This window comes from Protopterus annectens, chromosome 1.part1 (genome assembly GCF_019279795.1).
Source record: "Protopterus annectens isolate FY-2018-M chromosome 1.part1, PAN1.0, whole genome shotgun sequence".
Classification (NCBI taxonomy): Eukaryota; Metazoa; Chordata; order Ceratodontiformes; family Protopteridae; genus Protopterus; species Protopterus annectens.
In genome coordinates, this window is record NC_056726.1 from 535,136,267 (window position 1) to 535,164,085 (window position 27,819).

General features: G+C 44.0%; 1 long non-coding RNA gene across 1 annotated transcript in view; it reads left to right on the top strand.

Annotated features, from left to right (window-relative positions):
- Positions 1–27,819, top strand: part of LOC122813348 — a 138,785-nt gene that overhangs the window by 54,033 nt on the left and 56,933 nt on the right. Inside the window, exon 2 of the long non-coding RNA XR_006366668.1 lies at positions 27,690–27,750. This is a non-coding gene — a long non-coding RNA (uncharacterized LOC122813348). The remainder of the gene's footprint in view (positions 1–27,689; positions 27,751–27,819) is intronic.

A 27,819-nucleotide genomic window follows, 5' to 3' on the forward strand; every position in this document is an offset into this window, starting at 1 on the left:
TGGTTAAGCTTCTGGTGTAATTCTAAGGGGATCCAGTATCTGTCTGATTGGGGTGACATGGTCGACAGACCACGATGCTTTGCCACAGATGGCCTGCACCTGTCACTCCTGGGATTCCGGATACTGGCTAAGGCTATTGCTGCCCCTATAGTGCCTTTTTTAGGCAAGGTTCAAATAACAAATTCACCACCTTGACAGGAACAGGCAAGCAAAAACGAAGGATAATGCTACTCAATTCTAGAAGTCTAAATCTCAAAATGCACTCACTCGAGGCACTCCTTAAAATGGAGAACATCAATATCTGTGCAGTGACCGAGACCTGGTTCAAGGCTCCAGAGAGCACCCCTGCACTACCAGGCTATAACTTATGCCACACTTTTTGGCCATGTAACCTGGACTGAAACACTAAAGGCGGAGGTGTGTCCATATTCATTAAGGATATCCACATCTCCAGGCTAGTTGCTTAGCGTAATGCATCCGAGGTTATCCAAGTGCAACTAACTCCTGTAGCAAACTACAATTTGGATTGCAGTTTTGCCCAATCCCCCACTATGCCCCAGGATTTCCACTCCTCTTTTTCTTGATGTACTGAAAAATATTAGGGTTCAACCAAACACCCTAATAATGGGCGACTTCAACTACCCCACCATTAACTGGGAAAACTACTCGTGTACCAACTCCGTAGCTCAACACTTTCTGGAATTCATAAACTCCAATGCCCTGGATCAACTTATCCACACCCCTACCAGGGGCAACAATATCCTAGACCTAGTCATTACCAACATGAGTGACCGTTGTTCCGTGCCTAAAGTCAACTCCTCGTTGGTCCGATCCGACCATAAGCTAATCACCCTTGATATCCACATCCCTCCCCCATCCCCCATTAAGGAAACCACGGTAAATAATTTCTCCAAAGCCAACTTCATGCTTCTTAAGACAGAAGTGGTGAACTTCGTGACACCTATGCAGATGGACAATACAGTTACAACTGCTGAATTCTACACAAATGCACTCTATAAGCACTTACACGAGTGTATGGATCGTGCTATCCCAAACAGAACCAAGATGTTTTCCTCCAAAAAAAGGAAGCCAATCTGGTGGTCCCCTGCCATAAACAAACTGTACAACAGAAGGAAGAAACTGCTGCAAAAGAGAGTAAAATTCCATGAGTGGAGGAGCTCCCTGTTCAGCCTCAGTAAGAAGCTGAGATCCCTTATAAGATCCTCCAAAGCTAGTTACGAAAACAAAATCACCACTAATTCTAAGGACAACCACAAAGCATTCCATAATTATGTCAAGAATCTCGATGGCAACACCAAGATCTGCTCTGTTACAGCACAACGGTACGGAAATTACAGAACCAACTGATATTGCCAACATCCTGGCAGATAGGTTTAATGCTAACTTTACCCCCCCCCAACCCCTAAAGGGCCCATATCTATACAGGAAGAATGCAGAGTCCCTGTAATCACAACTACGCAGGTAAAAGCTGCACTCTCTGAAGCCAAAAACACAGCATCCATGGGACCGGACAACATCCCAGGCTGTGTTTTACACGAACTTCAGAACAAACTGGCTCCCCACTTATGCATCATTTTCAATAATAGTTTCGCATCAGGCTTTGTGCCCACTGAATGGCGCACAGTAACAGTTATCCCACTCCACAAAGGGGGAGCCACCACTGATCCCAGGAACTATCGACCTATTAGCCTGACGAGCCTGCTCTGCAAGGCCATGGAAAGTATCATTATGGAACTCCTAAACAAAGACATTGGTAACCTCCAAACTCTGAATCCCACCCAGTTTGGGTTTGTGAAAGGCAGATCATGCCTCCTGAACCTGATCGACTTCTTTGAGGCAGTCACCAAAGCCGTAGATGAGGGTAAGGTGATTCACATATTCTATCTTGATCTCACCAAGGCTTTCGACACCATCCCCCATTCTGTAATTATAGCTAAATTCACTAAACTAAGTATAAATCACTACATCACAAGATGGGTTGCCAACTGGCTCACTGACAGAACCCACACTGTAGAAGGTGCAGACTCCAAATCTGACCTCAAAGCAGTGACAAGTGGAGTACCACAGGGTTTCGTCCTGGGACACCACCTGTTTGGTATCTACTTCTCTGAAGTACAGACTAACACAGAAGGCCTCTGGCTAACAAAGTTCACAGATGACTGCAAACTAGGAGCCATAGTCAAGTCCCCAAATTATGTGGACATCCTACAGAAGGACCTCGCTGAGACATATGCCTGGTGTCAGAGCCATGGCCTCAAGCTCAATGCCAAAAAGTGCAGTGTCATTCCCTTTGGTAAAAACTCTGTACCCATGAACTACCACATAGGCAGCAATCTACTTAGCACCGAATGTGTGATAAGAGACCTTGGGACCCAGGTGGACAGTAGTCTCTCCTTTGATAGTCACATTGCCACAGTAGTCGCATCGCCACAGTAGTCAGGAAGTCCTTTTACGTGGCACACCTCATCATAAAAGGGTTCTCATCCAGGAAAAAAGAGGTCACTGTTCCCCTCTACTCGACACTCATTAAACGCATTATAAAGTACAATGCCGCTTTTGGAATGTACCTCACAAGACATCTGCAGCAGCTGGAAAGGCCACAGAAGTACCTCACAGAGGGATTACTGGCCTCAAACAAATGCCCTACGCTGACCGCCTCAAAAAACTCCATCTTTACTCCGTAGCTTATCGCCTACTCTGAGGTGATCTCTGCCTAACATATAAAGCTATGTCAAACCCAGAGCTGTTGGACATGCTACATCTAAAGAAATCCCAATCCCTCAAAGCAACACTCTCTCTAGGGACCTAAACCTTGTCACCACAATAAACAGGACATGCTGGAGGGATCGATTCCTGCCTCAGAGACTTCCCGTACTCTGGAACAGGCTACCCATCTATGTCAAGCAAAGTTCTTCATTAGCACTCTTCAAGAAAAATCTTGATGAGTGGATGGGAAATAGGAAATACACCCTGGGGATCACTTCTGTGTCTCTGTTCAACAGTGGCACAGGAAATAACTTTCTTGGGTGGCGTAAGCCAGGGAACCTTGTTGGCTAGGCTTATGTAGGCCCTTGGGCCGATAGCCTAGTACCTACCTATGTATGAAGTAAAGCTTGACCAGTAAAAGATACCTTTTAATTAAGCAATATGAAACTATACGTGACAAAACAACACAAAAACCCAGTACACCGATCTTAAATATAGTGAAATACACTTTTCACTGCCTAGACATTTTAGAGTAATTACCTCATTTAAACTAGGAGGTTTATCTGCTCTTAAATGTCAAGTGTTTCATTTTGTTCAACTATACTCCTGTGATTATCCCCTATAAGATCCTTTGGTACCTGTTCCAGACTGGAAAATAAAACATTCTACTCTGTTTACACACAAAATTATGTTTAAATAAGACATTATTCTGGTCTTATCTTTAAGAGTATATAAATGTTCCTTAAAATGGTGTCATGCTTACCAGGAGCAGGACCATGGCCTTGGGCAATGCCTGACGGACTTGTGAAAAGTTCAGGGTGAGGCAATGTCAGTACCAATGCATGTTGCAGCACAACAAGGTAATGTGTCCATATATTCTACATTTACAGTAGCTGCTGTGTTTACTTGTTGTATTGGTCACATTCTGAGTATGAGAGTACAACTGAGGTTACCCTCCCTAAAGAACAAAGACCTGACACCCATGTAAAAGTTTGTACAGCCTGACATACTGACTGCTACAGTATTACAGTGCTGATAACAGTAAGCCTACCTGCATGCTCCTCTGCTGTGGAAACTGTGGCACTCGCCTCCATGGTATATGGTGTAATGGATGCCTGGGAGCTGTTGTGTATGCCTAGGTTCACCAGGAATTCCTCAATGTCCGAGAGTGGTTGTTCTGCTGCATGCCCTCCACCGGTGATGGCACAATCCCTGGCTACATCTGCTGGTCTTCATCGTGCAGCATTCATCATGTCCGTTGCACAGTGTCGAGCCTGCTGATATGTCCTGCCCTGATGGCCTGTGCCATTCACATTACTGACAAGGTCTACCCACAGTGCAGGGCTCTGTTTCCTGTTTTGCCTCCCTCTGGACAGTAGGATGTAATGATGTTGCCCTAGTCCTTCCAGTATAATTTCATTTTCCACATCAGAGAAGGGTGCATGGCATCTACGGTACATGATTCCTGAAAGACAATGAAAGGGGAGCACATTACAGGATCACATACATGGAAGTACACTATGTAGTGATACAGCAAGGACCAAATGGCTGGCACTATCCACTGCTTGGCCACATGTCATACTCCACAGTGTGCAAACTTACCAAGTGTGTGGATACAACTGAGATAGTAGCAATAGTCAGGTATTCTCGTATGTGCCATGACAGATACTGCTGCATGATCAGGCACCCAACACTCGAGTCTACTGCGGTGTATCCCCTATGGGCAACCCCCCAATAATATGTCATAAGAACAGTGCCAACCAAATAGAAGTGTGCTATTACAACCAATATAAAGGGACAGTCCGAGACGAGTGTGCCACAATGGCAAATGGCAATGTACCCTTAATGTGTTGTACGTCCTGTGTAGGTGTAACACAGCATATCATCAATGGCATATCATTATCACTGGTCTGAGAGAGGCTTAATGCTGTAATCACTATTCTTGAAAGTCTATTCACCCATCTGCATCCTGTTGTACACAAAATCAGTTACATACCTGATGGAGTGTTGTACTCTGCTGTTGATATGTGCTGATAGTAAAGATTTCACAAAGGCGTGCTCTGTGTGAGGAAATTCTCAAACAGAATGGTTCCCAATAGCCAGCTGCTTGCTTTTTAAATATGCTTTTCATCAGCAAGTGATTGCCTCTAAACCAGTCTGTTGGTTTGGAATGCTAATTGCAGCCAACACAGCTGATTTGCACTATCCTCAGCCAATGACATGCAATCACTGTACAATGTATAATGCCTTCATGTAGATTAGGGCCTTTGTCTGATGTATAGTGCTGGACATTACTAGGGTGAGGAGACTACATTGTCACAGAAGGTAGGTCTGTAGCAGAAACCTTCACATAGAGCTGTGTGTGGTACAGGCTGCAGTTGCTGCAGGTAATAGACATAGGCAGTGTGTGTGAACACTTTGGAGGACAACAAGCTGTAGGAATAACTGTGGGAGCTGTGTTAGCCTTGTTGTAGAGGCAGAGCCAGAGTGAAACTACCCTTTTCACCCCAGTTAAGGCATGTATTTAAGGTAAGCATGTTAGTTAATGGTATCACTAACCGAGTACTAGGCAACATGTTTGGTGTGTCCCTGAGTAAGATGGGGGTACAAATATAACAATATGTCCACCATTTGGGCAACTGCCAGGTCATGTGTTAGTCTGGTAGTAATTTTCAGCATATTAAGACAGGCCTTGTTACAAGTAGGGACTTCCAGTATGTATGGTAGCTGTGCAGCTTTGATAATCTGCACAATGACTTTGGACTGATTGTGTGGTGCACTCTGATATTAGTGACCCTCATTTGCATGACATGACACTTTGACTGTGTGTGGCAAAATGTACTGTTTGCAAGGCGATTAACAGACTGAGCTACTGAGTCACTGCTACAGCAAATGTATTTGCAAGATGTATGTGCACACATACAGGCTGTGACATACATTTTCAACATCCATCAGTATGTGTATGGCTTTATATGGTTGTATGTGTGCACCAGGTTCCCTGTTAAACATGTATTTTGCCATTAATGCCTTAGCAGGTGTCTTTCTACATGCTGCTGCTGAAGGGCACATTTGTCTGCTATCACAGGCCTCACTTAAATCCATTATTATGCCGTTGGCTTTCTAGTGGTGTACTATTGCACCAGAGTCCAAGGTACACTCCCATTTTTCCATTACTTTTTAATCAAGTTTGTGCGACACTGTGCGCAGCTCCGTTGAAACACACTTAATGACTGTAACTGGCAAGTACTATATTTTGTTTAAACCACCTATTTTAATTAAGAGTTGTGTGTTATGGCAGGTTAATGCAGTGGTCTAAAGGTGCAATGGTCTTGGGTTCAAAATATGGGGCATAGGTGGAGGTCAAACTATCTTGCACACCAAGACTGGCAGCTCATCCTGGGTGACAACACCCACTCCACCACTGCTCCCAGAGGGGAGCCGGGCCCCTTCCCATGGGGCGGTACTACCCGATGCCACAGGTAGTGCAGGGGAGGGGGCACCACTGGTCTGGATCACAGACATGCTGGGACCTGGTGCCATGGCCGGTTGAGTTAAGGTATGCGGATCAGCTGGAACCGGCCTACCTTGACGTGCTGTGGTAAATGAGATATAGCAGTAAGTTAAGGCTAGTAGTAGTAACCAAACCATTGTTAGGATTCACAGAATGGAGCATTTTAATTAATCCAAATACATAATGTATATATTAAGTGTAACACAACGGTAAATAACATAAGTCAGTATGGTAACAGCATGCCAGTAAGAGGTAAAACACAAGGCCAACAAAACAGTTTAACAAAATGTGTTAATATTGAACCATAACATATAATACATTGCATTTTGCAAAAATATAGTTAAAATATGTTAATATTAAATCATAATAATAATAAATGATAAGGGGTGGGAGGAGAGGGAGAGAAACCATCCATTACTCCCAATGCAGACTGTATCCCTGAAAATGCTGATCATAAATGCTGTACAGTTATGTAGTGTCAAATGTTCTTCATGTTTCACTGTTGCAGTCATTACATTTGGGTAATCTGCTGGCAGGTTGCCCACAGTCGGCCTGAATAACAAAATCTTGGGTCCTGCATCGGTTGCTGTCTCCTCTTCCATGACGTCAGGTCATCAGGGGTATAGAACATGCAGCCGATGCCATTTTATTCAGTCTTTCTTGCCGCGCAGTGCCTGAAGCAGAAGCAGTTCGCAAGGGCTGGTCAGCCAACTCCTGAAATTTTCGCATTCGAGTTTCAGAACCAAAGTCTTCAAACTATAAGCCAAGTACCCCGTTGGGGAAACTTTTTCTTGCTCCTTACCGATGTCAGTAAAAGTTAATAATTGCATTACTTGTGGGAAGCAAATACCTCATAAGGATTTTCATTTGTACTGGTATTCCTTGCCTAGGCCCAGATCATAACGTGCCTTGCTGTCGGTTTTGTGCTAGATTTAACCAACGCACTAAGCATCTGTATATTTTTGCTTCTAAATATTTTGGATCAAGATTTAATTATCCTGAAATGTCGTCGGTTAGCAATCCGACTACCGGAGTTCACAAAAAGCGCAAAGAAAAAGATTGAGACAGACCGTTGAGGTCCAAAACCGATGACGAAGCTTCTCCTAAGCCAGTCGCCAGTTCGTCGGTACTCGGTGAGGTGCTTTCGCAGCCCCTGATACCTGCTACTTTAGAGTCGCAGGCCTCTACCAAGGCCCATTCGGAGTCTGGTATGCTGCCAGATTCTTAGAGTATTGAACCAGCGGATGTCTCTCCCTTGGATGAGTCTGGAGCTGCTGAGCAGGCACCGGCTTCTGAGGGTGTTTTCAGGCCTCAACATTTTTATATTAAACCAACACCAGCCTCAAAAACAAGATCAAAAACTTCTTCTATGTCTAAAAAACTGACGCATGAGCCATGTGCTCTGGCCCCTATGCCTAAAAAACAGATGATCAAAATGGCTGAGGACTTGATTACCTTGATCAGGGCTTCCCAACCCCCCCTTGCTAAGAGGCCTAGGAAAGGCACTGATTATGAATCTTCAGATCAGGTTTCCATTTCTTCTGATCAGGAATTTTCTTTTCCACCCTATGAGGATTCTGATGCAGAAGAATCCATCCCATCTGCATCTCCACCTGAGGATTACTCTTTTGGAGAAACTTTGCATACTTTAAGGGAACATTTTCACTGGGAGAGTCAGGACTTCTCTGAATCAAAAAAGAGGCTTAGGGATTTCCTTCTTCGTCTTCGGCATAGGTCTTTGGCAATACCTCCTGTATTGGACATTGTTGATCATGTGTTTTTGGAATCAAGCATGGCTCCTGATTCCCTACCTCCAGCTCCTAGTAAGTCAGACAGATATTACAGGGTTCCTGACTCCCACAAATTTCTATTCAAAAATCCTGTTGCTGATCCTGAGACTATTTCACAGGGTCCCAAGTGTGTAAAGGCCTCTACAGCCAAAAATCCTACCCCCTACTAGGGAGATAGGAAATTAACCCTGGGGATCATGTCAGTCGCCCTGCTAGACAGGGACCCAGAGAAGTAAATATTGTGGGGAAAAAAATTCCAGGGAATTGTTATAGGTTCATAGGTTGATACTAGGCTATCTGCCCTAGGGCATTTATAAGCCTAGCCAGAGTGTGTTTGACTTTCGCCCCCCTTTTAGATTAGTTGACTGTGCCTCTGTATAGTAGGTCACAGAAGATCGCCCTTTTAAGGTTAGTTTACTGTGCCCCTGTCTAGTAGGGACACAGAAGACATCCCAGGGGTAAACTTACGATCTCCCATCCAGTCGTCAAGATTTCTCTTGAGTGTCATTGAGGGGCTCTTCCTAACATGGATTGGGATTTTGTTCCAGAGTGAGGGGAGCCTCTGGGATATGAATCTGTCCCTCCAGCATGTCCTATTTATTTCTGTGCTTAGGTTTTAAGTCCTTAGAGCATGTAGCTCTAAGGGATTTGGATTTCCTGAGGTGGAGCATGTCCATTAATTCTGGTTTGGACATGGCTTTGAACGTCAGGCACAGATCGCCTCTGAGTAGGCGGTAAGCAACTGAATAGAGCTGGAGTTTCTTTAGCCTAACTACGTAGGGCATTTGTTTGAGTCCCTTGATCCTCTTGGTGAGGTACTTTTGGGGTCTTTCCAGTTGCTGCAGGTGTCGGGTAAGGTACATCCCAAATGGAGCATTGTATTCAATTATGGGCCTGATGAGTAGAGGGGCACAATGACCTCTATTGATCTAGATGTGAACCCTTTCGTGATAAGGTGGGCTATATAGAAGGTCTTTCTAACCACTTTGGCAATGTTATTGTCAAAGGAGAGATTGCTATCTACTTGGGTCCCCAAATCCCTAATTACTTCTTCCGTACTTAATGGATTGCCACCTATGTGGTAATTTGTGGGCACTTTGTTTTTCCCAAAGGGGATGACTATGCACTTTTTGGCATTTAGTTTTATGCCATGGCTCTGGCACCAGTTATCCATCTCTGTGAGACCCTTTTGGAGGATGAGGATGCTTGTGTCAGTCGGCGAGTTGATAATGGCACCCAGTTTGCAGTCATCTGCGAACTTGGTCAGCCATAGTCCTCCCGTGTTAGCCTGTACCTCAGAGAAATATATACCGAACAAGAGAGGTCCCAGGACTGAGCTTTGTGGGACGCCACTTGTAACTGGTTTAGAGTCTGACATGGCACCTGCAATTCTGACCATGTGGGTTCTATCCCTGAGCCAGTTTGCAGCTCATCTTGTGACATAGGGGTTGATATTTAAGCTGGTGAGCTTATTTATGATGCCCAAGTGGGGTATTGTGTCAAAGGCTTTTGGGAGGTCCAGGTAGGCTGTGTGGACTACCTTCCCTTCATCTATGGCCTTGGTGACTGAAGTCGACCAGGTTCAAGAGGCAAGATCTGCCCTTAACAAACCTGAATTGGGTAGGATCCAGTGTTTGGAGGTTCCCAATGTCTTTGTTTATGAGTTCCATAATGATTACACTCCATAGCTTTGCAGACCAGGCTAGTCAGGCTTATAGGGCGATAGTTTCCGGGGTCCGTTGTGGCACCACCTTTCTGGAGTGGGACCACTGTTGCTGTACGCCATTCCTTGGGTACATATCCTGTAGTAAGGCTGAGAATGAACAGTGACTTTATCTGAGAGTTCAGTTCTTCTTGGACCGTCCGTTCCCATTGATGCTGTGTTTTTTGCTTTGGAGAGGGCAGCTGTCACCTGTGCATCTGTGATGTCAGGGAGGCTACAATCTGTTGGGATAGACATTTGCTCTTTTGGGGGGAAAGGGGGGGAGAAGTTTGCACTGAACCTGTCTGCCAGGATGTTGGCAATGTCTGGGGGTTCAGTGTATTTTTTGTCATTTTGCACTGACTCGGAGCATATCTGGGAGTTGCCACCCAGGTTCTTGACGTAACTAAAGAAGGCCTTGTGATTATCTTTTGCATCTTTTGCAATTTTTCTTTCGAAGCTGGCCTTAGATGATTTTATGAGGGATTGTAATTTCTTGCTAGTACTGATCAGAGATGCCTTCCCTTTTTGGGATTTTGCTCTATCATATAGTAGCTTCCTCCTTCTGTTGTATAGCTTATTTATGGCTGGGGTCCACCAGACAGGTCTCCTGCCTTTGGAGGAGTGAGTCTTGGTTTTATTTGGGATAGCACGATCCATGCATTCCTGTAGGTGTCCATAGAATGCATTTGTAAAGGATTCTGCTGTTTGGGCCGTATTGTCCACTGGCCCGGGGGCTTTGAAGGATTCCACCTCTGTTTTGAGAAGTGTGAAGTTTGCTTTTGAGAAGTTCTTCACCGTGCTTTCCTTGGCTAGGGGTGTGGACAGGATATGGATGTCCAGTGAGATTACTTTATGGTCAGATCTTACCAATGAGGGTTATACCTCTGGTATGGAACAGAGAGTCCCCATGTTGGTGATTATCAGGTCCAATATGTTTTCCCCTCCTGTGGGATTGGTGACCAGTTGTTCCATAGCATTTGAGTTTATAAATTCTAGGAACCGTTGGGCGAGGGTGTTGGCTTGAGTAGTGCTTTCAGTCTATGTTTGGGTAGTTGAGGTCACCCAATATGATGGTGCTTGGAGAGACCTTCATATTCTCCAGTGTTCTCAGGAAAGCCGAGTGGGGTTCCTGAGTTTGGGAGGGTGGTCTTGTAGCAGGCTACAAACTGAAAGGCAGTTTTGCCCACTGTTAGTTGCACATGGATGGTCTCCGATGCTTCGTGCAGTGCCACTAACCTGGAGGTGTGGGTATCTTTGATGAATATGGATACTCCCCCTCCTTTTGTGGTTCGGTCCAAGTTTTGGGGCCAAAAAGCATGGTATGAGGTATAACCTGGTAGTGCTGGGGTGCTCTCGGGAGCCTTGAACCAGGTTTCTGTTACTGCACAGATGTCGATATTCTCCATACTGAGGAGAGCCTCGAGTGCGTGCATCTTGAGGTTTAGACTTCTGGCATTGAGCAGCATTACCCTTAGTTTCTTTTTCCTTGTGTTGTCTATGGAGGTGGGTTTGTCTTTTGAGCCTTGCCTAAAAAAGGCACTATGGGGGTGGCAAGAGCCTTAGCCAGTATTCGAAAGCCCAGGGGTGACAGGTGCAAGCCGTCCCTAGCGAAGCAACGTGTCTTGTCGACCATATTATCCCAGACTGGCAGACACTGGATCCCCTTTGAATGACACCAGTACTTTAGCCAATTGTTAAAATTGATCATTTTTTCATTATACTGTGGCATCATTCTTGGTGAGGGTAAGATGCTACTCAAGGTCAGGATCATACCGGCCTGGACTACATGATCAGAGAGCTCCTCTGTCTCTCTTCATGTAGTGCAGGGAGGTACTTCTCAGGTCATTCACACCAGCATGGAGAATGACAGAGTTATTGGACATTGGGTGAGTCACTGAGGCTAGGCTTGCATAGGCCTTAGGGCCGATAGCCTAGTACCAACCTATGAACCCTCTGATAGAGGTTCCAGGGCGCTGGATAGATGGGGAAAGAAGGTTTATACGTCTGCAACCTTGGCAATTAGGGCCTTAAACTGCCAGTTCCATATGCTTAAATATCAACAGCATGTTATGGGCTTACTGAAACAGAAAACGATGTTGATTTCTGATTGCGTGGAAAATAAAGAATTACAGGAATTATTGCATTCAGCAGAACAGGTTGGAAAGCATACTTTGCAATGTGGTTTTGAGGCCTTTTGCAGGGCCGCAGTTACTGGATCTGTGATTAGAAGGCATGCCTGGCTCAAGGAGCAAAATCTGCCTAATCATGTTAAAGCTAAATTGTTGGATGCCCCCTTGTAGCATGATACTCTGTTTGGTAATAAGGCAGAAGAGGTTTTAAAGAAAATGGAAGACAAAGTTAAATCTATGCAAACTGTAAAAGATTTCTTGCAAGTGCAGCCACCCAGGTTCAGTAGGCACTGGCCTACTAAAAACTTGGTCCTTTCCTGTTTTCCAACAGAGCCGCTCAAGGCAAATCCAGGTGCTCAAAAGGCTCCAGATACCAATCACAGGGTTCTTACAGGTCAAAGCAATGGGGTGCCTCCACCTCCAAATCTGGAGGAAACAAAGCACAACCCTACAGTAAGCCGTCTCAATGACTTACCTTCATCAAGCACTTATCTTTTGACAGCCCCCTTGGAGGGAAAACTAGCACTTCATGCTCAAAATTGGCAGTTAATTACCCAGGACAAGTGGGTATTAAACATAGTATTCTAGGGGTACAGATTTCATTTCCATACTTTACCAATTCCAAATGGTTGGCCAGAGCTGCCACAGAATCAGTGGGCAGAGGGTCAGAAACAAGTTATGTCCCTCATGGATATGGGGGCTATTCAACCAGTACCAGAAAAGGAAAAAGGACAAGGTTTTTATTCAAGACTTTTCCTGGTACCCAGAAAAGACCATACCTGGCGTCCAATACTGGACTTACCGATTTTGAACACGTTCCTGGACATTCCAAAATTCAGAATGCTGACTTTACAACAGCTACTGCCTATGCTGGGCAGGAACGCTTGGTTAGTGACTCTAGACTTAAGAGGCATACCTGCATATCCCAATAAGGGAATCATGCAGAAGATACCTCCGCTTCAAGGCAGGTTTTCTGCATTACCAATTCTCTGCACTGCCCTTTGGCTTATCTACTGCGCCCAAGGTCTATACAAAGTGCCTGGCACCAGTAATTGCATTTTGCAGACAAAGAAGCATACAAATTTATCCTTATCTGGATGACTGTCTCATTCAAGCAGAGGACAAGGACACTCTTCTTCAACATCTGGCATTTGTAAAAAGGCTTCTAACATGCCTAGGGTACACAATAAACAAAAAGAAATCCCAGCTGGTACCCTCTCAAATAATTACATTCCTGGGTACAAGCTTGAATACAACTACCCAGATGGCTTAACTTACGCCAGACAAACAAAGGCAACTGACAACATACTTCAAACAAATGGCAACAAAAACCCAGTTATCTGCAAGACAAATTCTGCAGGCTTTGGGGTTCATGGCATCCTGCATTCTACTAATTCCATATGCGAGACTGCATATGAGGAAACTACAATGGTACCTAAAAAGTTTATGGAGTCAACATGGTCAGTCTGGAAACAATGATTCCTCTTATTCCCTGCCTACAACAGGAGTTTCTTTGGTGGGCAGAGACATGTCACCAAAACAAGGGACTGTCTTTCACTCTACCCCCTGCCACCCAAACCCTAACTACAGATGCATCAGACTATGCTTAGGGGGCCCACCTGGTGGGGAGATGCATTCAGAGCAAATGGAGCCCAAAACAAATGCATCTGTATATCAACCAGAAAGAGATGCTAGCTGTTCAGAATGCTCGGACAGCCTTCAAGGACTTACTTCACCCAGGACAACTACTGATAAAGACGGACAACACCACGGTTATGTGGTACATAAACAAGCAGGGGGGTACATATTCCTACCCCCTTTGCAGACTAGCCATGTTATTGTGGAACACAGCTTTGACTTACCAAATACATCTTCAAGCTCAATTTCTGCCAGGAAAACAAAATACTGTGGCAAACGACCTAAGCACAAATGGAAACTGGATCCACAAATCTTCAGCATGTTAACACAGAAATGGGGCAGCCCAGACATGGATCTATTTGCCTCTCCCCAAAATTATCAGCCGGACAAATTCTGCACAAGAACTTATCACAGAAAAGCATGGAAAGTGGATGCCCTATCCTTCAGTTGGAAAAACCTATCCGTCTATGCCTTTCCCCCTCTGCCTCTTCTCTCCAAGGTCTTACTAAAAGTCAGATAGGAAAAACCAAAAATGATCCTAGTTGCTCCGGACTGGCCTCACCAGCACTGGTACCCGATTCTAAGGAATATGTCCCAACTTTCTCCATGGTACTTGCCTCAAATACCTCATCTACTGTCTCAGCAGAACAATCAAATTCTGCATACTCTGCTCCAAACTCTGAATAATTTGCAGCATGGCTGATCATTTAATTATTCAAACAATACCTCTCAGTAAATCTGTGATGGATGTCATTTTGGAAGCCAGAAGGTCTAGTACTAGAAAATCTTATGCTGATAAATGGAAGAGATTCTGTGCTTGGAACCAAGCACAAGGAACGCACACAGCAAAGCCTAATATTCCTCAGATTTTACAATATTTGACTGAGATGCTTGACAAGGGTGTATCTTTTTCTTCAATAAAAATACATGCCTCTGCCATCTCTGCTCATTACAACACAGAGCCCTCCCCTCTTTTCTCATCCTTTGCTTAAACAGCATCTGAGAGGGGCCAAAAATTTAAGGCCTCCCAGAAGATCACCAACTTCTGCATGGGACCTCAACTTTGTGCTGGAAAAACTCACCCTGCCTCCTTTTGAACCAGCAGCTACTGCGGATATAAAATTTTCTATCTTGGAAAACAGCTTTCCTCTTTGCAGTCACTTCAGCAAGAAGGGTTTCAGAACTATAGGCTCTCATGGCTGTGGAGCCTTTTATTACATTTTACCTGGACAGAGTGTCCCTCAGGACCAATCCTTTTTTTATGCCTAAGGTGGTATCCAGTGTGGCTCTTAACCAGACAATTCACCTGCCAACATTTTACCCAAATCCGCAGAACAAGGGGGAGTGGATTCTGCATTCATTGGATGTACACAGACAACTAAGATTCTACTTAAACTGGACCAAATCTTTGAGGAAGTCTGAGCAGCTACTGGTAGCATTTGCTGCAGGGTCAGAGGGGGAAGGCTATATCAAAGCAGACTATTTCTACGTGAATAAGCCACTGCATTCATTTCTGCTACTTGCACCATGGTAAACCTGTGCCCAAGGGGATCGGGTCACATTCCACCAGGGCTGCCTCTACCTCAGCAGCTTTTCTCAGAGGGGTTCCAGCCAAAAACATTCTAGAGGCTGCTACTTGGAACTCTGTTCATACCTTTACAAAGCATGATCATTTGCCTCTCTTCTCCAAAAACAGGGCAGGCGTTGCTACTGCAGTTCTTCAGGGCCTTATAGCCTCTCCTAATGCTATTTAGTTCTATCCTCCCATCCATAGCTTTGGGATTCTACCCAAATGTAATGACAGCAACAGTGAAACACAAAGAACATAGTACAGTTGTGTACACTTAAATAAATATAGATGTTCGAGTGTATTCACTGTTGCGGTCTGGGTTACCCATCTGCCATCCCCCTTTTCTTTAACTTTTCTTTCTTTCACTATATACTAATACCTTTGTGGTGTATTTGTTTTTAGATGAAGGTAAAATTTATGTTGCTAAAAGTGCATTTACATATATTTCTGTTATATATATATATATATATATATATATATATATATATATATATATATATAAAATATATATATTTTTTTGCTCCCCATTTGGGGGGCACCTGATATCTGGGGCAAGAAAAACTGAATAAAATAGCAACAGCTGCCTGTTTTATACCCCTGCTGACCTGACGTCATGGAAGAGGAGAGAGCATCCGAAATAGGACCTAAGACATTTGTTATTCAGGCCGACTGAGAGCAACCTGCCAGCAGATTACCCAAATGTAATGACTGCAACAGTGAATACACTCTAACATCTACATTTATGGTAAGTGTACACAACTGTACTTTTTGAGTACAGTGACTACAATTCTGTAGCTGATGTAGCACGTACATACCTCTCAAGCTGTTAGCATGGGTCAGTTTGGGCCTAGCATAAGAAATGCAGGTACACAACTACACAGGGAACTTTCACATAATGTGGACGTCTATAATTACCAAGGTGTCCTGTAAGTGGATTTGGTAATAAAATTGCATTCCAGGTAATCATTTTTCTGGTAATCCTGTGATATATGGATTAGGTAATTTTAATTACATTACATGAAATCGTGACACTTTTGAGGCATGTTTTTGCACAGTACATAAACTAGACATCCGTCCTGCCTTAGTTGGCAGGCATGGGAATATAACCCAATAGCTGTGACTGTAGGGGATATCTGCAAAAAATGTAACCTTTACTGCAGCATCTTAGTACAGACATGCAAAGAATACAGCCGTTCTGAGAATATGTAGACATGTATTTAGGAATCAACAATGTTTCTTAACACTTTATTGGTATTGCTGATAACTGTCTGTGAAATGTTAGCACAATCATATATGGTCATAACATGGGCTACTTCAACCATATGCCATTTGTTGAGCAAAACGACCAGACAGTATATAAAAAAAAAAGATTTATTATCTCTAAAAGTTTGTCTCTAATATCTCGGCTATCACAGCCTTCTTAGGAGTACAAACATTTCAAACAATTGGTTGTGCTGCGTATACCATGTGTTCCTAGAGTGGGAGAAAAAGACATTATGTGATTGAATTAGTTTTGCATTCTAGAACTATTGCAGTGCTATACTTGACTGCAGTGATAGTAGAGCACACATGCATGGAATACAGCCATACTGCAGTTATTAAAACGCATTTCTGTAGGAATCGACAATGCTGCTTAACACTTTATTGGTATTGCTGGTAAATGTCTGTAAAGTCCACACAATATCTGCCCTTAGAGTGGGCTGCCTTACTTGTATATCTTTATTACCTGAAGTAGGAGGAACAGAGAGCATTGTGTGACCGATACTGGCCTGGAGACTGCGTTGGACTGTACTATCAGTTAAACAATACAGTTTGCAGGCCATTGGTTTAGCATTCTACAGCTATTAGTGTTACACTTGACTGCAACAACCTTACCATAGACCAGCAATGCATACAGCTCTACTACAATGGTTATGATAACGCAATCTGCTGTGCACCATTTTGCTTACTGTTATTGTTTAATGCAGTACAGTTGTTATTGTTCATTTATTGCACTACAGCTCTGATTGCCAATTTATTGCACTGCAGTTTGTATTGTGTATACTTTATTGCAGTAAATGCTTTACTCTTTCTTGCTTATTCCACTATGGATAATATAATAAATCCATACGTACCACACTCACGGTGCAACCTGGCCAGGCGCTGGACATGGGACTCACCACTGTGAGCCCTTTCAGCTGCATCTGTTGGGAGAGAAGCACACCATTATGCATACCAGTTTTGCAGACCTTCGTTTTGCATATTGGTAAACGGTGGAAAACATACTTGCATATTTGTGAGGCATTCCCAGCTCCTCTTCAGGTCATCAACATGGTGATGACACTGCTCACCTGTGTGGTTGATATCAGTAACATTGGTGAGTTCCATGGCCAACCGGTCCCAGGCATCCACTTTACACTCCGAGCCCTGGAAACTGCCCTGCAGCAGCCTGGATTCATAATTTTTTTTTACCGGGGCCCAACAAAGAGCCTGGACTCCTGAACATCTCATCTGTGCACCTAGAAACATGCACCTTCACCAGCACCGCCTGCCATATCACCAGTTGATCAGACTCTAAAGACTGTTGCACAATTCCTGCCTATTGTGCCTAATATAGGTTGTTTTCCTGCCCTTACATGTTATTGACCAACATTCAGAAAAGCTTAGCATTGCTTAGCATCATATAAACCATGTGTAAACTTGCACAACCAAGGTTTTAACCAAGCTTAGCACTGCACAAACAAAAGTAGTCTTTAGCATGTTTAAGCAGTGTTCAGCACAGTGCAGCAGTGCCATATTTCACAGATTTGTTATTAAAATTAAATTCAATAAATTAAATTACCGATATCTTATCACTGCTAGGGACTCCAACCCAGGGCCTACTAAGCATTAGGCTGTATCTCTACCAATTTATCTACTTGGATATTATGAAAACTAGTATACCTTCACATATACTACTGGGTTACCTGATAGTGTCGCTAAGAACTGTGGCACACCACGCAAACACATTCAAATAGACCCAGACATAAATAATTATATCCGGTTTCTATTTTTAAATGTCTAGCAACTGTCAGCTATGTATGAGTGCCATGCAAACACCAATTAAAAAAAAATGTAAAGTAAGAAAAATGTGTCATGATAATTAATGACATCCGGTTTCTATTTTTAGATGTCTGGCAGGAGTTCGCTGTCTGTATGTGAGCACAGCTTGGCATTGCTGCACTTTGTGCCATGCCATGCAAATGTACAAAAAAATGGAAAAAAAAAAAAACTTTAAAATAAAATATTACACATTTGACCCAATTCACAGCATTTCGACAGTAGCAGGGGGTAGTACAGGGAACCTCACTCTGTACACATCCACAATCATGTGTAGCCTCTACACTTCTCCTTACACCAGTTCAATATCCCTGTTCCTATGCTGTCCCTCGGCAGTGTGCCTAGGGGGGAGGTGTGGCAGTGTAAATGGATACATTCTGTGTAGTCTTTACACTGTGCCTACATGGATTTTATTAAATCCTGGGGAATGTTTATTTACAGTTGGCTTTCTCTCCTCTCTTCCCCTTCCCAAAGCATTTTTTTGAACACTAGTGACATGAAGCAGGGCTTATAGTTTAGAGTCCCCCAAAAGTAAAACAAATTTTGAAAAAGCCCAATATTTCCAGATTTTCTTGTTCATATTTCACAAATATTTTTGTGTTGTAATCCCACAGTAAGTTACTGGTTTTATTAATATTCTCCATAACCAAAATCCTGCCTCTGCTTTATTTCCAACATGCATTCATTCTTCTACTCAACTCTTGTGCTCCCTTCCTTCTGTCCAACGTTTTCTGTTGAAATACTGGAAAAGGTTTCACAGGTGCAGTCTCTCTCTGGTCTCTATTACTAGAACAACACTGAGCAGAATCTCTCTGATGTCCTTCAAGGATGCATCTGCAGTCCTTACAAATGGGTTGTCCTGTCGTCAGGCAGCCCCTCGGTCGGCCGGATTCCAAAGTCTGGGTCTGGCCTCTGCTGGTGTCGCACTTCACCCGACGTCATAGCTGCAGTTCTTCGGGTATAAAGGCATCAGCCAACGCCATTTTCCTCGGTCTTTCTTGCCGCGTGGCGCCCGAAGCAGAAGCTGTTCGCAAGTGTCGGTCGATCAGAACCAGAGATTACTACTACAAGTACCGAAGACTTCTAAAAAGCTAAGTACCCCGTTGGGGACTCTTTCTTGCCTCAGCCGATGTCAGAAAAAGTGAATAACCGTTTAACTTGTGGGAAACAAATACCTCATAAAGATTTCCACTCTTACTGCTTACCTTGCTTAGGCCCAGACCACGACGTAGCAGCTTGTCTAGCCTGTGCTTCTTTTAACCGACGGACGCTTAGACGTCGGTCGGAATTTGCTGAAGAGTTTTTCGGCTCCGATTTTGCTTACATTATGCCGTCGGATCCTCCGACTATGCAAATTTCTAAAAAGCGCAAGGAAAAGGACCGACACTCACGGTCCGCGGTTTCGGCCGAAACTGCGGTTAAGCCAACCACGAGTGTCTCGGTTTCGGCTGAAACCGAGTCCACGGTTCTTCCTTCGGCCGAAAGCTTGCCACTTACTGAGGCCTCATCCAGCCTGGCTGAATCTGCTACTGAAATCCCACCTGCTCTTGCAGGTTCACAGGATTTATCTGATACTATCCCTTTGGATATTTCTACCCCTGCACGTGGAGCTGCTAGGCCTCCTGCATCCATGTCGATTAAGGCCTTTGCCAGGGCTAAAGCAGCAAAAACTACAACATCTGTGCCTGCTAAGACCCCCTCTCACAGGCCTAGCTTTAGTTCACAAATACTTAGTCTAGCAGAGGATCTCATTTCTTTGATCTGGGGATCCCAACCACATCCAGACAGGGCCTCTCACCCACCTCCAGAGAAGAGGACTAGAGTAGAGCCCCCTGAGCCAGTTTCTTCAGATGGCTCCTCTGATGAATCAGATAATTCAAACCCTCCAGAGGGCCCCTTTTCTCCTTATGAGGACTCTGATGCAGAAGAGTCCATTCCTTCTGCCTCTCCGCCTGAGGAATTTTCTTTTGGGGAAACCTTGCATGCTATGAGGGAACAATTTCAATGGCAGGGCCAGGATTTTCAGACTCTAGGAAAAGGCTTAGAACCTTTTTGCATTTGCCACAGCATAGGCCTTTAGCCATTCCTCCAGTCCTTACTGTTGTGGATGATGCTTTTAATGATGCTTGTACTGCTCCTGATTCTTTCCTCCGGCCCCTGCTAAGCCCGATAGGTACTACAGGGTTCCGGACACACATTATCATTTGTATAAGGCCCTTTTGCAGATCCGAAACTATCTCCCAGGGACCCAAGGCTGTAGCAGCTACTTCTACTAAAACCCCCTCCCCTCTGAAAGGGAATCTAGGGCCTTAGAGAGATGGGGTAAAAGTTTACACTTCTGCTACTCTTTCAGCTAGGGCCTTGAACTGTCAATTCCACATGATTCAGTATCAGGAATTTATGTTAGACCAATTAACTAAAAAACTGTCCTCGGATGAACCATTAGACAAAAAATCTGTACAGGAAATGGTACATAACATTCAACAGGTCAGTAATCATTCCTTAAAATGCGGCTATGATGCACTGGAGGCTTCCTTTAGATCAGCCATGACTGGCACAGTGATCAGAAGACATGCATGGTTAAAAGAGCAGTCCTTACCAGACCATGTTAAATCAAAGCTCCTAGATGCTCCCATGGATAAGCTCAATTTGTTTGGCTCCCCTGCAGCAGGTGCTGAAGAAGGTGGAAGAGAAAGCAAAATCTGTCCAGACAGTCAAGGATTTCTTGCAGGTCCAGCCTCCAAGGTTTAGCAGGAACTGGCCTCCCAAGAATTGGTCCTTTCCAGACACCTCCAGAGCTCCGAGAGGCAGGAATAGGCGCTCAAGAGGCAGGGGTCAATCCAGAGGTGCCTACAGGGGACGTCAGTGGCAGGCTAACAACCAGCGAGGTACAGCCACAGATCCAGCCACCACCACTTCCACAGGACAATCGCAGTGACTTGGCTCTGGCACCGCCTACCAGGGAACAACTAGAGGCACCCATAGGCGGGAAGCTAGCCTTATTTTCAGTAAACTGGCATTACATCACAGGAGACAAATGGATTTTACAGACAATAGACCAAGGTTACAGGTTTCACTTCCATACTCTACCAAGGAACAGAGGAATGCCAAACCTACCTCCAAATCAGAAGACAGAAGCTCTAGAACAAATAACTCACTTACTAAGGATGAGAGCTGTAGAAAGGGTACCATCTATGGAACAAGGGCAAGGATTTTACTCCAGACTCTTCCAGGTACCAAGAAAAGAAAACCAACGGAGACCTATTCTCGACCTGTCCGCTTTAAACACATACCTCATTGTTCCAAAATTCAAAATGCTGACCCTACAGCAGCTTCTTCCCATGCTGGGCAAGGAGTCTTGGCTGGTGACTCTAGATCTCAAGGAGGCATACCTGCACGTCCCCATACGACCAAATTGCAGAAGATGCCTCAGATTTCTTGCAGGATCAGAGCATTATCAATTCTCAGCATTGCCCTTTGGCTTATCTACTGCGCCCAGAGTATTCACGAAATGCCTGGCATCAGTAATTGCTCATTGCAGGCTTCAGGGAATTCAAATTTACCCTTACCTGGACGACTGCCTGTTACAAGCGGACAACAAAAACAAATTAACAAAAGATTTGGAAAGGGTCATTCATCTACTACAAGCCCTGGGATACACAGTCAATATAAAAAAGTCAAGGCTGATACCATCCCAAAGGATAACCTTCTTGGGTGCAGATCTGGACACATCAAAACAAATGGCATTCCTGACAGTAGAAAAACAGGAGCAACTCCTTTCTACTTCATGGCATTAACAAAGCAGAACCAGCTAACAGCAAGAAAAGTCCTGCAAGCTCTCGGTTACATGGCATCCTGCATAATATTGATTCCACATGCCAGACTACATATGAGAAAGTTACAGTGGTATCTAAGGAATTTATGGTCTCAGCACAAGCACAGCCTAGAAACCCAAATTCCAATAATTCCATGCCTGAAACAAGAATTCCAATGGTGGGCTCAGGCCTGTCAATCAAACAAGGGACTGCCCTTCCACAGCACTCAAACAAGCCAGACCATCACAACAGACGCCTCAGACCTCGGTTGGGGGGCACACATGCTGGACAAGTGCATACAAGGCTTATGGACTCAAGACCAGCTGCACCTACACATAAATCAAAAGGAAATGCTGGCAGTAAAACTGGCAATTCAGGCATTCAGACCATTTCTTCGACAAGGTCAACTGCTGATAAGGACGGACAACACCACAGTTATGTGGTACATCAACAAACAGGGAGGCACACATTCATACCCTCTATGCCGGATGGCAATGGACCTCTGGAATGTGGCACTGAGCTTCAACATTCAGCTACAAGCAATTTTTGTGCCAGGAAAAGAAAATATACTAGCAGACATCCTAAGTAGAACTACCACGGATGCCCACGAATGGATGCTGCATCCGGACATCTTCAAAACCATTACAGGAAAATGGGGACTACCAGAAATAGACTTATTTGCATCCCCACACAATCACCAACTGAAAAATTCTGCACAAGGACGTACCACCCACTTGCTTGGAAAGTGGACTCCCTATCTTTCAGTTGGAAAAACCTGACAGCATATGCATTCCCACCTCTTCCCTTGATGCACAAGGTGCTATTGAAGATCAAAGAAGACCGTCCAAGGATCATCCTGATAGCTCCAGACTGGCCAAGGCAACATTGGTACCCATTACTGAGGAGTATGTCTCGGGAACAAATATGGCCTCTGCCCCTAGTTCCCTTGCTGTTAACACAGAACAACTTCAAAACCCTGCATCCAAACCTGAGAACACTGCAGCTGGCTGCCTGGAACATTGCATAAGACCAAATAACCCAGATTTATCTCAAAGGGTTAAATACATTATCTTGGAGGCTCGCAGACCCTCAACAAGAAAAAAATTATTCAGCAAAATGGAAAAGATATCTCATTTGGAGTACTGCAAAAGGAGAGAATGTGCCACTGGTAAACATAGCTAACATCCTGGAATACTTGGCAGAGCTCTTCCACTACGGCCTGTCCTATTCTTCCATTAAGATTCATGCATCAGCTATTTCAGCAGAATACAACTTGGATCCTCCAGTCTTCTCACATCCTCTGCTCAGGCAGTTTCTGAGAGGAATTAAAAATGTAAAGCCACCTAGGAAGCCACCATTGCCAGCATGGGACTTGAACTTTGTGCTACAAAAGTTGACACTCCCTCCTTTCGAGCCAGCAGCAACAGCAGAATTACAGTACTTATCATGGAAAACTGCTTTCCTGCTTGCAATCACTTCAGCAAGAAGGGTATCTGAGCTACAGGCATTAATGGCAGTGCAGCCCTTCCTGATCTTCCATCAAGATAGAGTGTCCATGAGAACTAATCCTACTTTTATGCCAAAGGTGGTCTCCAGGGTATCTTTAAATCAAGCTATCCACCTACCTACATTTTTCCCCAACCCACAGAACAGGGGAGAAAGACTGTTGCATACCTTGGATGTACATAGACAATTACGTTACTACCTGGACAGGACCAAGAGCAATAGAAAAACTGACCAGCTACTGGTAGCATATGAAACAGGAATGGAAGGAAAAGCAATTTCAAAACAGACAATCTCTAAGTGGATAGGAAATTGCATTAGATTTTGTTACTCCTACCATGGGAAGAAAACTCCAGAAAACATCAGGCCGCATTCTACAAGGGCTACAGGCACTACCACAGCTTTTACGAGGAGTGGCTACCAAAGACATTTTAGAGGCTGCTACTTGGAGCTCCGTGCATACATTTGCCAAGCATTATAATTTACCTTTATACTCCAGATCCCGAGCAGGTTTTGCCACTGCTGTTTTGCAAGGGATCTTAACTACACCATAATCTTATTTCTCCTCCTCCCCCAGTTTGGCTATGGTATTCTACCCATTTGTAAGGACTGCAGATGCATCCTTGAAGGACATAGTACAGTTTTGTACCTACCATAAATGTAGATGTCCGATAGGCATGCATCTGCAGTCAGGATTACCCTCCCTCCTTCCCCTCTGTGGTACTCCTAGGGTATTTGCCCATCTTGTAGCTAGCTGGGGGAATCTATTATGGTGTATTTGTTTGTATATATGTACATGCATGCTTATTTTTTGTTCGCTCTCTACTATTTGGAACCATTTGCATTTATCCAAATTTAGCCTTCCTAGAGGGCACCTGGCATCTGGGGCAAGAAACACTGAGGAAAATGGCGTCGGCTGATGCCTTTATACCCGAATAGCTGCAGCTATGACGTCGGGTGAAGTGCGACACCAGCCGAGGCCAGACCCAGACTTTGGAATCCGGCCGACCGAGGGGCTGCCTGACGACAGGACAACCCATTTGTAAGGACTGCAGATGCATGCCTATCGGACATCTACATTTATGGTAGGTACAAAACTGTACTTTTCACAGCTCACTTTTTGTTGAGCAAACTTTTGTATTTCCTCCTTAGCATGCACTTCATCAAAAAGTGATTTTGTCCCTCCAGGGAAGAAGACCTTAAATCAGCTGGATACAGCAGTTTGAATCTCGCACCTGCATCTTGACATGCCCTGAATAGTGGAATGAATTTACGCTTCTGCCTGGTGTACAATGAGTAATCATTCTCCACAAATACTGTGCTGTATAGATGCAGACTGCACCTCCTCTGGTCTTTCCACACAGTGCATGTTTTCTGTCAACACAAAACCGGGTATAATTCTTAACTGCACTATCATTTATCTTGTCATGCAGCCACGTCTCAGTCGTCTTCTTCTTCTTTCGGCTTTTCCCGGTTAGGGGTCGCCACAGCGGATCACCTTGTCCGCACATTGAATGGCAGTGGAGTTTTACGGTGTCGAGTTGCCAGCCCGGCGCCCAACCTTCCACAGAAGGCACACTCACACGCACACCTAGGGCCAATTTAGAGTGTCCAATCCACCTGCAGCATGTCTTTGGGATGTGGGAGGAAACCGGAGCACCCGGAGGAAACCCACGCGACCACAGGGAGGACATGCAGACTCCGCACAGAAGGCACCCCAGCCGAGGATCGAACCGGAGAACCTCTTGCTGTCAGGCGACAATGCTAACCACTGCACCACCGTGGCCGCCCTATGCAGCCACGTCTCAGTAATCAGAAATAAACAAGTATTTCTCAACTTGTTCTTGTTGGAAAGTTCAGTCTCAAGTAGTACATCTTGCTATACAGTGATCTCATATTAGCTAGCAGTATAGTTAGTAGTACAGGCCTGTAGGCATTTGCTTTTAACTTTACATCAATACCTGCTCTGCACCCTCTTTTCCTTGTACTCTGACATCACTTTCTCTTTTGTCCGGTATATTCCAGAAGCCTGTTCTACCAGTTTCAGGCACTTTAGAGTGTGAATAATTAAAATACTCAGCTGTTGTAGCTCTGTGCAAGTAGTAGGCCCCAGATACTCTGCAGACTTCAAGGCATCCAGACAGCAACAATGTAGATGTCTGCTGTTTAATTTCTAGTAACTTCTGTCTACTGTAAATTATTTCTGTGCAAAAGATGACAAAATATACATCTGCAACCACACAGGGTGCTGCCATTTTTTTAAGTATACCATATCCATATCTGCATCTCACAGAGCAGCACCAGTTGTACATTTAACAAAAAAATGTAATGCTACATTCAGTTGGTGCTGTTGTTCAAAACTGATGTTCGTGCAGACAGGGGATGGGGACCAGATCTGCTGAAGTTCAGTTGTTATTTTTATTTGCTTTTTGTTTGTAGGAAAGATGCAGCATTTATTTTAAAATGATTGTGAGAAGGCAATATGTGGTATTGTAATGTAGAATATAAAAAAGAATGGCACAGCGACTGGTAGTGAAGGAAAAAGATATTTGTTTCCATTGGTTTTTGGTTCATACTGCAAAATGCACTTCCTTTTTAACAGTAAAGTGCTCTTATCCTGAACATTTTAAATATTTATTCATCTGTATACCAGTTTGCTTTGATCTTTTGCATATGGTCTGTTCTGATGTGGTCAGACCTTTAGAAGCATCTTCATGACTGAAGTAACATGTTGGTGCTTGCACATGCACACAGGCCAGCATAGTAATGGGGTGTTATAAGTAGGGTATATAGCTTTAAATGCTAATGAAAAATCAATATGAAGCTGCATTGTCATGTTACATATCCTTCTAGAGAGTTCAGTGTGAGTAAAGACCTAATATGTTATAGATCCCATCCCATACTGCCAAACTGTCAAACATCAAACTGACTAGCAACTGATGCCTGTGGAAATTTCCCCTCCTCCTGTTCCTCATGTTTGCTTGTTCCTTGGAAGATGGCAACCCTTGAGAGACATCCTGGGGTGCAAGCATCATGTCATCTAAGCTGGAAGTGGGCATGAAAGTGGTCTCTCATGTTGTCATCCTCAACATTTAGAGGAGAAACGAATTCTTTGAGCCCTGATTTTTTTTTTCCACTGTCTTTAGCTGACGGTTAATACAGTGATGCTTGCAGTGCCAGAATGGTGTAAATGAGCATTTATACACATCCATACCCCTGGCTAGAGTGCTGTGCACCCCTTTAGAGGCGGCACTCCTTTGGAGGTTGCACCTGTACTAGCTGATTCTCCTAGCTGGTTTAAGTGTCACTGAAGCAGCAGAGCACATTCTATACCCTCCCAGGATTGGGAACCCATTGAATGCTGCTTCGTCCCTTCCCACAATTGACTGATTTCTTCCAGTGTCCAGATCCACTTTTCAGAATTGGGATAGTTAAGGTTTCAACTGTTCGAACCATGGAGTTAACAATTTTGTTTCAGAATTATTGATCATAGGTCCTTTCTTTTGACAAACTGCTCTGATTTTTAATCACTGTCATGAACCCATTTCAGCCATAATACAGGGCATAAGGGCAAGCAACCGATCGATGGGCTGCATTTTTGGCAGCTGGGATGAAACTGGATTACTTGGAGAAAACCCGCACAGACTTGAGGAAAACATGCAAACTCCACATGTACAGTATCTAGAGGATGGGCTTGAACTCCAGACTCTGGAACTGTTGGGCACAAGCTTAAATCCCTTGAGTTGTTGTGCAGGTTGGCCCTGGATTGAATATTTAAACTTTTTGAATAAATATGTGGTCATTCTCTTAAGAATTTTTTTTGTTACTTCAGTCATAAGTGTGTGTGAAGTGTCTTTGGATATTCATGCATTTATTAATTCATTCTGTGATACTTGCTTTATCTTCTACTGGTTCACAGGAAAACTGTAGTCTATCCCAGAAAGGAGTAGGTTCAAGCCAGAGAACCAGTCCTGGATCACACGCAAATTCAAGCATGTTGCTATCTTGCTTATACACTTGTGTTGTTTGTTATAGTTGTGGAACCTACACAGTATTTCCCACTGGCTACTCTTGTTTTTGGAACTCCCTTTACTTCCTTTGGTTAATGCCAAAGGTGTCGGTCATTTCTGTTTTAATTAAATTAAACTCAAGTCAGTGAAAATGTGGTTATTGGATTGTAAATATTTTTAAATCTGATATTTAAATGTTGTTTGCTTCCACAGGGTAGTGTGACAGCCATGACGTTCTTTTACCCGCTAGATACAGCAAGACTGCGACTGCAAGGTAAATAAAAAAAAGGTATAAAATTATTTTTATAAATAGTTCTGTTATTAGTATTAAAACTAAAACCAA